The sequence below is a fragment of the Budorcas taxicolor genome, chromosome 10, assembly GCF_023091745.1.
Source record: "Budorcas taxicolor isolate Tak-1 chromosome 10, Takin1.1, whole genome shotgun sequence".
NCBI classification, from domain to species: domain Eukaryota; kingdom Metazoa; phylum Chordata; class Mammalia; order Artiodactyla; family Bovidae; genus Budorcas; species Budorcas taxicolor.
The window spans coordinates 27,403,417-27,417,606 of NC_068919.1; the positions used below are offsets into that span (position 1 = coordinate 27,403,417).

General features: G+C 43.4%; 1 protein-coding gene across 1 annotated transcript in view; it reads right to left on the reverse strand.

Moving 5' to 3' along the window:
- RYR3 (ryanodine receptor 3) overlaps positions 1–14,190 on the reverse strand; it is a 573,341-nt gene that overhangs the window by 159,486 nt on the left and 399,665 nt on the right. The gene's annotated exons all lie outside the window — the stretch shown is intronic.

The following is a 14,190-nucleotide window of genomic DNA, read 5'->3' on the forward strand; positions in this document are numbered from 1 at the left end:
GTGAAAATTAAAGAATCATTATTTTGAAAATTGAATCCTGGCAGTCAGCAAGGGGTCCGGCCATTATTCACTCATTACCAAACGGCTCCCCACCAGCCTGAAGGGCCCTAAGCTTCCCTCTTTCATTTGGGTTGAAGATGAGTCACCTTGGGAGCAAGGAGGAGCCAGGTATCTTTGACACCGAGGCAGCCAGGCCGTCTGCAGCCTGCTCTGCAGCCAGTACAGTGAGGGACAGAGAAAAGGAGGGCTGCAGGCTGTAGAGGGAAGCACTGATTTTCTGCCCCTGACATTTGCTGACCGTTCAGCAAAGACTTTATTCTCAGTAACACCTGAAACCAGGGTGGTCTGCTCTAGAAGGGTTTGCCACGTGTATCCACACCTCAGGACACACCTCACTCATCCATTTCTGCCTGTCCTCATCTTAGAGGACAAGGAAATGGCAACCCACTCCAGTTCCCTTGCCTGGAAAATCTGATGGACGGAGAAGCCTGGTAGGCTACAGTTCATGGGGTCGCAAAGAGTCGGACACGACTGAGCGAATTCACTTCACTTCACTTCATCTTAGTAGGTGAATTACCTCCAGTTATGTCCCCCTAAGTTAGCTTATCAATTGAATGGCATTTTCTGTTACATGACCAATACTGAATGAAGTATTCTATATGAAACTATTTCAAGACACAGTTACTACCCACAGCAGCCTAGCCGGGAAAACTAAATATGTAAATAAAGTGTAAAATAATGGGTAAAACTGTATTTGCCCAGGACATTCAGAAACGAGACCATTTATAAGAAGGTACAACTTCCGTTATAATACACATGTCCAAAAGAAATCAGAGAAGAGAAATGATCAGATCTTGCTTTCTTACTTTTCCCCTTAATGATGAGTCCTTTATCTGAAGTTCTTTATATTTCTGGAATAAGTCCATATTGCTGCTGCTTTTTAGTCACTAAGTCCTGTCTGACTCTTGAGACCCCAGAGTCTGTAGCCCACCAGGCTCTTCTATCCATGGGATTTCCCAGGCAAGAATACTGGAATGGGGAGCCACTCCTTTCTCCAGGGGATCTTCCTGACCCAGGGATTGAACCTGTCTTGCCTGCTTGGCAGTGGATTCTTTACCTCTGAGCCACAGGGGAAGCTGTAGGTCCATATTGCATGGAGACTAAAGAAGCAAGGAGGGAAAAATTCTATCATGAATTTATCTTCCAAGGAAAATATGAAATGATCTGAGAGAAAACACATTCCGATGGTTTGCAATGCCATTTCCTTTCAAAAGATAATTTACAGAAGTAGTCATGTAGTAAATACTTATTTTTGTTGTTGTTGTTCTGGTATCAGTGGGAGAGTGCTGACAATTTTGGAAGGATTTTCAGAAAAGCAAATGGAGATGATTCTCAAGAATACTTGAATCTCTTTCTTAAGCAGAGACAGATACAACTAAATACTGATTTCACTTCTGCTGTTTTTCTAAGTTCATCTTTGGAAATGCTGCCCTTTCATGACTGAGAACTTTGGTGTTCATAGAAAAAACATCTCTAAGTCTGGAAGTCTGTTTCTCTACTTAGAGAATGAGCCTAGGGTTACCAGAGGGGAAGGGTTGGGGGAGGGATAGCCTGTTTGGGATTGACAAGTATATACACTGCTATATTTAAAATAGATAAACAAACACCTACTGTATAGCTCAGGGAACTCTGCTCAATATTCTGTAAAAACTTACATGGGATAAGAGTCTGAAAAGAGTAGATACTTGTGTAGGTATGACTGAATTATTTTTCTGTACACTTGAAACTAACATAACATGGTTAATCAATTGAAGATAAAATTGTTGAAACTACAAAAAAAAAAAAGGGAGAGAGGGAGAGAGAAAAGAAACACACCTCCTGTAGGGGGTGAGGCTCTAGGCAAAACACAAAGTGAGGTGAAGAGGTCAATCTGCCATTTGCCTTCCTGTTTGGGCCCCTCTTACGTCTCCCACATGTGCACAGACGTCCAACCTCCCCACCATGTGATGAAGTTGCTTCCACAGTCTTGGTTGCAATCATAGGCTTTTTATCCACCAATTTATCTGCTCCAAGAAGGCCTTGCCAAATGCACTGGATGGTTCAGCTCATGGGATTTTAAAAAAGCTATAGTGCTTTTTTTCCAAAAAGTAAAAAGAAAGAAAGATATGGAACCAAGCTCTTGTTTTTCTGATGAGAAATAAAATCAGCTCCTATGAAACAGAATGCCTTTGGGAAGCTAGATGTATACGCGTGGTTTCCTTGATGATTATAAACGGCTTCGTTTATGAAATTATTAACTATCTGACTCACACTCCACTGTTGTAATTAGTGTAATTAGGGATAGTCACATTCAGGCAATTATATCAAGTATACAATCTAGAAGCCACATTTTAAATGATTGCTCAGGTTAACTCAGAGTGGAAATATTTCTAAGGCACTGTATTGTTTAGGGAGATTTGATGACTGAAAGATAGTCTAAAAGAAAAACAGCTACTTCACTACTTGATTTCTTGACTAGTCAGATACTCCATATAAGAAGAAAGGATTAGAGTGTCTTCAAATTAGACCTAGGTTTAATATATTAGTTTGGGAGCCCAGTATTTATTGGTAGGTTGCTTATTTCCTTCCACTTGTCGCTTTATAACTAGCTATTGAACCTCAGAATCTCAAGTCCATTATTCTGTGAAACTTGCAAGAAAATTCTCTAGGGAGTCACCCATCATCCTTAGTATAACTCTTTTCTAAATGGTCAAATTACAAGCTTTGCACTGCCAACTATAATAAGAGAAAGGTCATTTATTCTCAAGGTACAGGTTTAAAGTTTCAGGCTTCAGAGGTCTGGAAAGAATCTTTTTATCCCTAAATTTAGACCACAGTCCAACTGGCCATCAAGCAATGAGGTGCATGCTTAATATCAAAGAGCAGATATTGGCCACTGGCAAAGCAAATCCCAACATCTTACATATTGCCAAGCCTAGGCTGGTATGACATTTCTTTGAGTGTGCTCCTAAACCTGGGTCAGTTTGGAGGAAAAAGTATTCTGATTACATTGTGGAGGCGGAGCCAACAGAACTGCACTGTACTTAGTTAACTTAGAAAGCAATTTATAATGCTCACACTTACAATGGGAAAAGAAAAATAATTATGCACCTCTAAATTACATAGACTTATTTTTAAATTCTAGGTGATTAAAAGTCAGCTTGCGGTATGCTGCAAATGCTCTGGACGCCTAACAGGTGGTAGATCAATTTCAAGCGGAAAGAACAAGTGTATTTCGACCTCTGCTTTCTTCCTCCCTGAGGTAGGCTGAATAAGGCCCCTCCACCCCACCGCTAAAATGTTCAGCTCTGAATTCTCAGAACCTGTGACCTTGTTGCCTGACATGTTAAAGATCCTTTGCAGATGTGATTATGTTAAGGATCTTGAGATGGGAAGACTTATCTGGGTGGGCTCAATGTAATCACAAGGGTCTTTATAAGAGGGAGGAAGGCGGGTTAAGAGTCAGAGATGGACTGTGATGACAGAAGCAGAGGCTGGACTGGTATCTCTGCTGGAGGGCCACTAGTCAAAAATACAGGCAGCCTTTCAATGTTGGGAAAGGCAAGAAATGGATTCTCCTTAGAAGAACTGTAATGCTACTAACTCATTTTAAACTTACGACATCTAGAGCTGGGTGATAATGAATTTATGCTGTTTTAAGCCACCAAAAGTGAAACTGAAAGTCGCTCAGTCGTGTCTGACTCTTTGCAACCCCATGGACTATACAGTCCATGGAATTCTCCAGGCCAGTATACTGGAGTGGGTAGCCTTTCCCTTCTCCAGGGGATCTTCCCAACCCAGAGATCGAACCCAGGTCTCCGGCATTGCAGGCAGATTCTTTACCATCTGAGCCACAAGGGAAGCCCTTAAACCACCAAATTTGTAATTTGTTACAGCAGTTCAGGAAACTGACATAGTCTCATGGATAGAAAGTCCTGGGTTGAGGATATTTGATTCCTTTTCTGAAGATTCAAATCAGACTGGAGCATTTCAGTGAGCAAGCACTATAGACATCAGGCCTGAGAGAGAGCTAGTTTTCGAAGTTTTTGCTGAGGCAACTGGAGTAAATACATGACAGCGTTGCTGACACAAGTGAAGACTGTCTGGATCTGGCCCAGGGCTTGTGTCAAACGCGAATGACATTAAACGCAGAAAGTACTCGCCACAGAGCCACCATGGCCCATTAGATAACGCATACACGCTACAGACAGCACATTCTCTTGTTCCTGTAACACAGCTTTTTGGCCTCTGCTCCCTTTCTGAACATCAAGCGCAGAGCTGCATACATCTCAACACTACCCACCGAATAAATGAAAGATGCTGTAGGTGATGACCATCATGGCATACTGAATATTCCTGACCACCGAGTCGGCATCTATTTGGCCCTTCTTCCTTCTTAACAGAACCCTGCTTTTGTACAGATATCTGCCTCTCTGCCTCATGGCCATGTTCCTCTGTGAAAGGACCCAGCCCTCCTCCAAATGTGGCTCTGGTGACGAAGTCACCAGCACGTGTTATTTTCTAGGTCACACCCATTGGTTCAACAGTTGACCCCTGATCAAGTTCTCCAGTCAAAAGTGATCTCAGGATTCTTGCCTTGAATACCAGAGTGGAAGAAACCTTCTCACCATTCCCCTGAACAATGTTGTTCATGGATGAGGCCCAGAAATGCAGTCACCATGTTGGCTGTGGAGGTGAGCAGGGCCAAGGAATTAATTCGAGAAAGGGACTGGGGCCATCACCTCTTGATACACCAGTCATGAAATTCCTTTATCAGCTACTCCACCTGAATTGGGTTTTCTGTTCTTTTTTCACTGAAAGCACCCGAAATGATAAACATGGAAGTGAAGTTCTTATGTATGAACTATACCTTTTATATTCACTGCAGGAGCTGAAAGGTATACCAACTTCTAAGTACCAGAACATTAAACTGAGCACCGCTTTACCGAATTCTTATATTCCCTTCTCCTACCCTGTGAGAAAGGAACTATTATCATTCTCTTTTTATAGACAAGAAAACTAAAACAGAAAAGTTTCAGAAATTTGCTTAATATCATAAGCAGTAAATGACAGAGCTGGGAACCACACCTTGCCTGCTGGAATCTAAACCCATCTATGTTACCATTTTAGTGCTGCTTACTCTCAATAGCTTCATAAAATTCAGAAAAACAGTTATCTTTATTAATGCTTTAAATTTATATTATACTGCTTAGATGCTCTCTTCATAAACTCCGAAATGGGTTCAGAAACAAATCCTGAAGATTATACAGCTTTAGCTCTTTTTCTAACTGACTCTGAGCTGGGCAGATGAGTCATTTTCCCAGAGGCTCAGATTCTTCATCAATAAAATGAAGTGAACAATATGAAGTTCATGTTGAAGAAAATGAATGAGCGTGTCGTCTAGTGACAAGAGTGCTGGGTACTTTGTTCCTGCTCTGCCTGTGTGACCTTGGTCAAGATGCTTTACCTCTCTGTGGCTCTGTTCACTTGTATGAAGTCAGGTCACTTGCGGTTTAATATTCTACAATTCTGCGTCTATCCAACCCACTGAGTTCTTGAAAGGGTTGTCCTAATTTATTAAAATGGTGAAATGAACACCTATGGTCTTCATTGAATTAAACTGATAAGCACTAAGAATTTTACCACTGAATTTTAATGCCAACCAGCCTTATCACGATGTTACCCAGCTTGCACTTGCTAATAGTAAAATCTGAGACTGAGGAAATAAAATCTTTAAATGCCAGTGGTTACTGACCCTGGTGAAGAACTGGCCATTATCAAAGCTTCACTGCACATCGCTAATCACTTACATCAAGAAGATGAGCTGTGGCAACTTGATGGCCTTCCTGATGACTGTCCGGATTGCTGGTGGAGAAAGAGCCCTTCCTGTGTCAGGGGTCAGATGGCACAATAACACCCGCTAGATTTAGTTGGGAAGATTTACTAGGGAGAGTGTCATGCCCTCTGTGTTCCATGCTCCAGAGCTTCCTCTGGGCTGAAAGTCTACTGTGTTATAAAGTGGCCAAATACCTACAACTTCTTAGCAGAAAAGGTCAGAGAGAAAGTTAAATCCTTACGTTTCAAGGAGATCTGGAAAATTCATCATGCTAATATCTCTGGAGTTTCCCAGGTGGCTCATCAGTAAAGAATCTGTGTGCCATTGTAGGAGGTGCAGGTTTGATACCTGGGTCAGGAAGATCCCCTGGAGAAGGAAATGGCAACCCACCCCAGTATTCCTGCCTGGGAAATTCCATGGACAGTGGAGCCTACAGTCCAAGGCGGGCTACAATTCATGGGGTTACAAAAGAGTTAGATGCAATTTAGTAACTAAACAACAATTTCTCTGAGCTTTCCTGGTGCCTCTCTGGCTTGGGCTGTGCACTTGGTATCACTTTCACCTTATTTCAGTAGAACAAGGATTCTATAGAGATCCCCGAGAGCAAGGCTGGAAGGCTCTGAAAACCTGAAAAGCAAAGTCTGCAAAGACAACTGGACATTGTTCCCCACTGACAAGTAAGAACTGCTCTGTTTACGTTGTGTCATCAGGGCCCAATGGACAGGCACTGGCTGTCAGACCCCCAGAGGCATGTGATGTGCAACTCTCCCACTCCCCCACCTCCCTGGGCTCCATGGCAAGCAGCTGAACATCTAAGCAAGCACCCAGCTTTCCTTCATCTCAGCGCTATATTTAATTTGTAGACATGCACATTTGTTTCCTTCTCTTTTGGCTTCCCTGTCTGGGAAATAAGGGTAAAAGTTTAGGCAGCTTGCTAGAATACTCTATTTCTCATCACAATAGTAGTAGCCAATATTTGCTAAGAACTTCTTGTGAGTCTGACTCTGTGCTAAAGGTGGTACCTGAATCATCATGTAACTCTCCAGGTCATCAGGTAAGAACAGAAAAGACAGATGTGGTAGGAATTAAGTTTCCCCAACACTGATGGCTGTTGTTACACTAATCCTTGCTTCACTTTTTATTTAGGCAAAGGAGCACTACAATTTAATAAACAAATCAAGGTTCCTGTCTATAGATGGTCTATAGGCTGAGGCAGCGTGGGAGTTAGGGCTATACAAGAGATGAGCCTCTCCCGTCTCTGCACAATTGGACCCCACAAAACTCCCAGTCCCCCTGGTCTGGATGCCCTTGACCTTGGCTCTCAGGGCTGGTTGTGTGTGGACAGTCTCCTGGTGTTCGACTATTTCTGCTAAATCTGTTTCCCTCTCTCAGTGGTTTTCTACCTTGGCTAGAGCCCCCCCACTTGTGAAGCAACTGTGTCACCCCTAGGACCATTTCCCCAGATGACCGGACATCCATTCCCATCAGAGGCAGCCTCACAAAACATCCGTGAGACTGCACTTCTGCCAGCCCATCTCCACAGCCTCCTGGGGTCTCATCCATCATATGGAGATAATTAGCCTGTTGTTTCTGAAATCAGTCAACCAGCCTCATAATCACTTTCTCGAAAACATTCAGGCGATTAAATGACCGATGATGACAACAGGGAAGAGAGCAGAGAGAGAATAGATGATGTTTGCTGATGTGCTAGGGAGGGAAGCCCCTGAAAGCCCTGGAATGAAGACGGGACACAGATGGGACAGCAAAAGACTCAGGGACCTGGGGTCTCTGTCTTTACCCTGTTAGGAAGGTAATCAAATTGCTTTTATTTTAGTGTCTATGTCTATTCAGTGTGGAGAATAAACTGATGCTGAGTCAAGCCTAAGTGCAGGAGGCTGCGACCGGCGCACTAAGATACCCCTCATCCAAGGTAAGGAGCAGCGGCTGTGCTTTGCTGGAGCAGCCGTGAAGAGATACCCCATGCCCAAGGTAAGAGAAACCCAAGTAGGATGGTAGGTGTTGCAAGAGGGCATCAGAGGGCAGACACACTGAAACCATACTCACAGAAAACTAGTCAATCTAATCACACTAGGACCACAGCCTTGTCTAACTTAATGAAACTAAGCCATGCCCGTGGGGCAACCCAAGACGGGCGGATCATGGTGGAGAGGTCTGACAGAATGTGGTCCACTGGAGAAGGGATGGCAAACCACTTCAGTATTTCTGCCTTGAGAACCCCATGAACAGTATGAAAAGGCAAAATGACAGGATACTGAAAGAGGAACTCCCCAGGTCAGTAGGTGCCCAATATGCTTCTGGAGATCAGTGGAGAAATAACTCCAGAAAGAATGAAGGGATGGAGCCAAAGGAAAAATAATACTCAGCTGTGGATGTGACTGGTGGTAGAAGCAAGGTCCGATGCTGTAAAGAGTAATATTGCATAGGAACCTGGAATGTGAGGTCCATGAATCAAGGCAAATTGAAGTGGTCAAACAAGAGATGGCAAGAGTGAACGTCGACATTCTAGGAATCAGTGAACTAAAATGGACTGGAATGGGTGAATTTAACTCAGATGACCATTATATCTACTACTGCGGGCAGGAATCCCTCAGAAGAAATGGAGTAGCCATCATGGTCAACAAAAGAGTCTGAAATGCAGTACTTGGATGCAATCTCAAAAATGACAGAATGATCTCTGTTCGTATCCAAGGCAAACCATTCAATATCACAGTTATCCAAGTCTATGCCCCAACCAGTAACGCTGAAGCTGAAGTTGAATGGTTCTATGAAGACCTACAAGACCTTTTAGAACTAACACCCCCAAAAGATGTCCTTTTCATTATAGGGGACTGGAATGCAAAAGTAGGAAGTCAAGAAACACCTGGAGTAACAAGTAAATTTGGCCTTGGAATATGGAATGAAGCAGGGCAGAGACTAATAGAGTTTTGCCAAGAAAACGCACTGGTCATAGCAAACACCCTCTTCCAACAACACAAGAGAAAACTCTACACATGGACATCACCAGATGGTCAACACCAAAATCAGATTGATTACATTCTTTGCAGCCAAAGATGGAGAAGCTCTATACAGTCAACAAAAACAAGACCAGGAGCTGACTGTGGCTCAGATCATGAACTCCTTATTACCAAATTCAGACTTAAATTGAAGGCAGTGGCACCCCATTCCAGTACTCTTGCCTGGAAAATCCCATGGACAGAGAAGCCTGGTAGGCTGCGGTCCATGGGGTCGCGAAGAGTTGGACACGACAGAGCAACTTCCCTTTCACTTTTCACTTTCATGCATTGGAGAAGGAATGGCAACCCACTCTAGTGTTCTTGCCTGGAGAATCCCAGGGATGGGGGAGCCTGGTGGGCTGCCGTCTATGGGGTCACACAGAGTCGGACACAACTGAAGTGACTTAGCAGCAGCAGCAGGGAAAACCGTTAGACCATTCAGGTGTGACCTAAATCAAATCCCTTATAATTATACAGTGGAAGTGAGAAATAGATTTAAGGGCTTAGATCTGATAGATATAGTGCCTGATGAACTATGGAATGAAGTTCGTGACATTGTACAGGAGACAGCGATCAAGACCATCCCCATGGAAAACAAATGCAAAAAACAAAATGGCTGTCTGGAGAGGCCTTACAAATAGCTATGAAAAGAAGAGAAGTGAAAAGCAAAGGAGAAAAGGAAAGATATTAGCATCTGAATGCAGAGTTCCAAAGAATAGCAAGAAGAGATAAGAAAGCCTTCTTCAGCAATCAATGCAAAGAAATAAAGGAAAAGAACAGAATGGGAAAGACTAGAGGTCTCTTCAAGAAAATTAGAGATACCAAGGAGACATTTCATGCAAAGATGGGCTCGATAAAGGATAGAAATAGTATGTACCTAACAGAAGCAGAAGATATTAAGAAGAGGTGGCAAGCATACACAGAAGAACTGTATAAAAAAGATCTGCACGACCTGGATAATCATGATGGTGTGATCACTCACCTAGAGCCACACATCCTGGAATATGAAGTCAAGTGGGCCTTAGAAAGCATCACTACGAACAAAGCTAGTGGAGGTGATGGAATTCCAGTTGAGCTATTTCAAATCCTGAAAGATGATGCTGTGAAAGTGCTGCACTCAATATGCCAGCAAATTTGGAAAACTCAGCAGTGGTCACAGGACTGGAAAAGGTCAGTTTTGATTCTAATCCCAAAGAAAGGGAATGCCAAAGAATGGTCAAACTACCACACAATTGCACTCATCTCACACGCTAGTAAAGTAATGCTCAAAATTCTCCAAGCCAGGCTGCAGTAATACATGAACCGAGAACTTCCTGATGTTCAAGCTGGTTTTAGAAAAGGCAGAGGAACCAGAGATCAAATTGCCAACATCTGCTGGATCATGGAAAAAGCAACAGAGTTCCAGAAAAACATCTATTTCTGCTTTATTGACTCTGCCGGAGCCTTTGACTGTGTGGATCACAATAAACTGTGGAACATTCTGAGAGAGATGGGAATACCAGACCACCTGACCCGCCTCTTGAGAAATCTGTATGCAGGTCAGGAAGCAACAGTTAGAACTGGACATGGAATAACAGATTGGTTCCAAACAGGAAAAGGAGTACGTCAAGGCTGTATATGGTCACCCTGCTCATTTAACTTCTATGCAGAGTACATCATGAGAAACGCTGGACTGGAAGAAGCACAAGCTGGAATCAAGATTGCTGGGAGAAATATCAATCACCTCAGATATGCAGATGACACCACCCTTATGGCAGAAAGTGAAGAGGAACTAAAGAGCCTCTTAATGAAAGTGAAAGAGGAGAGTGAAAAAGTTGGCTTAAAGCTCAACATTCAGAAAACTAAGATCATGGCATCTGGTCCCATCACTTCATGGGAAATAGATGGGGAAACAGTGGAAACAGTGTCAGACTTTATTTTTCTGGGCTCCGAAATCACTGCAGATGGTGATTGCAGCCGTGAAACTAAAAGACACTTACTCCTTGGAAGAAAAGTTATGACCAACCTAGATAGCATAGTCAAAAGCAGAGACACTACTTTGCCGACTAAGGTCTGTCTAGTCAAGGCTATGGTTTTCCTGGTAGTCATGTATGGGTATGAGAGTTGGACTGTGAAGAAGGCTGAGCGCCGAAGAATTGATGCTTTTGAACTGTGGTGTTGGAGAAGACTCTTGAGAGTCCCTTGGACTGCAAAGAGATCCAACCAGTCCATTCTGAAGGAGATCAGCCCTGGGATTTCTTTGGAAGGAATGATGCTAAAGCTGAAACTCCAGTACTTTGGCCACCTCATGTGAAGAGTTGACTCATTGGAAAAGACTCTGATACTGGGAGGGATTAGCGGCAGGAGGAGAAGGGGACGACAGAGGATGAGATGCCTGGATGGCATCACTGACTCGATGGACTTGAGTCTGAGTGAACTCCGGGAGTTGGTGATGGACAGGGAGGCCTGGCATGCTGCGATTCATGGGGTCGCAAAGAGTCGGGCACGACTAAGCGACTGAACTGAACTGAACTGAACTGAGGCAAGCTCCTGGCCATGCATCCTGGATCTCTGAGCTTCTCCATCCTCCCCTGCCACCTCCCACCCCCCACACAGCATCCCTGCACAGTTCTCAAAAATCAGGGGCCCTGGATATGGAGCGTGATTCTCATCTTGGCCTCTTTTTCACTTGTTGCAAGAACCTTGTCCACATTACTTCACTTCTCTCAGGCTTAGCTGCCTAGCGTACAAAACAGGAACCTGGCTGCCACTATATCTGGTTGTTTGCTGTGGGATAAACAAAGATTTGAATTTATATGCTACCCTCCGTGTGACTCTGGAAAGCTATTTAACCTGTCTTTATATCAGTTTCTTCAATCGTAAAATAGGAAAAACATTGTTGACTGCTTATTTTTGTTGGGAGAATTAAATGAGGTAATACTCAAAGAAGTGCCAGGGCAACACTCAGGACACAGTGGGTACATCACGTAAGTGTCAGCCCCTCCCTCCTGGCAGCTGTAAGGCCAAGTAGTATAAAATACATGGTAACAACAACATGTCACACTCTGAGACTGCGAACCACTGGAGTTTTCAGGACACGCTGCTGTAACATACCCTGCCTTTCCTACACTTCCTCATTCTATTCCTTTTACAATTCAGCCAATCTCAATTCACTGCCACTCTTGGAATATGAATTTTCTTTCTTTTTTTTTTTGCCTCTGGGCTTTGTGGAAGTAGCTCCTTTCATCAAAAATACTTTTCCCTCTTCAGTTCAGTTCAGTTGCTCAGTCGTGTCCCACTCTTTGCGACCCCATGAATCGCAGCACGCCAGGCCTCCCTGTCCATCACCAACTCCCGGAGTTCACTCAGACTCAAGTCCATCGAGTCAGTGATGCCATCCAGCCATCTCATCCTCTGTCGTCCCCTTCTCCGCCTGCCCCCAATCCCTCCCAGCATCAGAGTCTTTTCCAATGAGTCAACTCTTTCCATGAGGTGGCCAAGGTACTGGAGTTTCAGCTTTAGCATCATTCCTTGTGTTAGACACATGGCAATGTTAGAAATTTGTGTCATGCCCTGGATGGCACATGTCCTATTAGAAATTTTGTGACAATGTGGCAGGGGCAGGGAGATGGAGGATGAGGTGGAAAAAAAAGACTTCCTGAAGGACGTATCTGTGTGTGTATGTCTCAGGGAGAAGCTGATTGGAGAGAATCTAAGGAGGCTTAGAAACACTGCCAGAGCACCACAGATACACCTGCCAAATTATCTTACTTTGTGTGTATCTGTGTTGGGGCCCAGGATTTATTCTGGGGGTGAAGAGTAGACTGTTTTCCCTCCTCAGCATGAGAAAAGGCTGCAGCATGTAGGCGGGGGAGAATCTGGGGCTTGGGCCCTCAGGTAATTCAGTGACTGGGTGAGAGCTGATACAGGCAGCAGCTTTCTTTGCAGAGAGAAGATAGTGTGAAAACCTGCCATAGGTAAAGCACCCAGTGAATGACAGAGGTCAGGAAGGCACCGACTTTGAGTTGTGAAGCGACAAGTGACTTTTATTTTTTATTTTTTAACTTAGAAGTTAGCAGAAAGAGCTGGTTGGCCTTTTCTGGAGGAAAAACTCAGTGGTTACAAATTTAAATTCAAGGAAACTCTACTTAAATTGTAGTGTGTTTCTGAGAAGCACTGGCCTCCAACTAACAGGCAAAAGATTTTCTGGACAACTTGCTCTATTGGGATATTAAAAAAAAAATGCTACTTTGTATGGTGGGCTGCTACTATTTTTCTTAACGTCTTCATTATCATATAAATTTTTGATAAGATTGTAGCAACTTCTATCACAATATGGGTTGCAATTACTTTGGGCAAATCCCTTTAACACTGAACCAGCTAGCAGCATTCTTATGGGTTTCAGGACACTGTTCTTCCTCTTTCCTAAATGCTGAGGTTCCCCTGCAGGTTATCAGGCCAACACCAATTGCTCATAGAGGAGAAATTGCACCACCTACCCTGAAAAGCCCAAGCCCAGATCTTTGGCTGGGTCAATTTTTTGATGTTAAAATTCTGACCTCTGTTGGGTTCAGATTCCTATACATAACAGTGGGTCACAGAAGTATGTTACCTCACAGATACAATAAGCAAGATAAAAAGATGATGGTTTCAAGAAGGCATTCTGTATGTAATATGTAGGTTGGGGGCTCATCATATTAATATATATGCTGATAATTTCTATGGCAAGCTTCATTGGATGATGGAAAGAGTGTGGAATCAGAGTCGGAAGACCTCGATCAAGTCACAGCTTTACTCATTGTGGTTACCTTGGGCTGTTGACATCAAGCACCTGGAAATTCTAGAACCAGGTAACAGTGGAAAGAATAAGTATCCTTTAACTCTTCTGAGTCTTATGTTCATCAACTACACAATGGAAGAGTGACAAAAACTCACAGCAGTAAACTAATACATATGAAGTACTTTGGGAATGGTCAGTTCACCATAGCATGCTATTTTCATCATCTAAACTTTTAATATTTTATCAAACACAAGGGTAAGGGAAATCACAAGCAGTAACATGCGTGACGTTACCAGTATTTTAAAGGATTAGAATCCTTTATGGCAAGTGGGTATATATTCAGAACCATCGTTTCCATTCAATCAAGTCAAAAACAATCTTGGGGGAAATATGGCAGTAAAACCATCTCCAAGATTTTCTTTTAAAAAGTCAGCCCTGATTGAGGAGCTTTGTGTCCCTGGAATACCTGGCAGGGAACCCACATGCTGACAACCAGACATGCTCGGCCAGGATGGCAGCATAGGAGACTTATGACCCAAAGT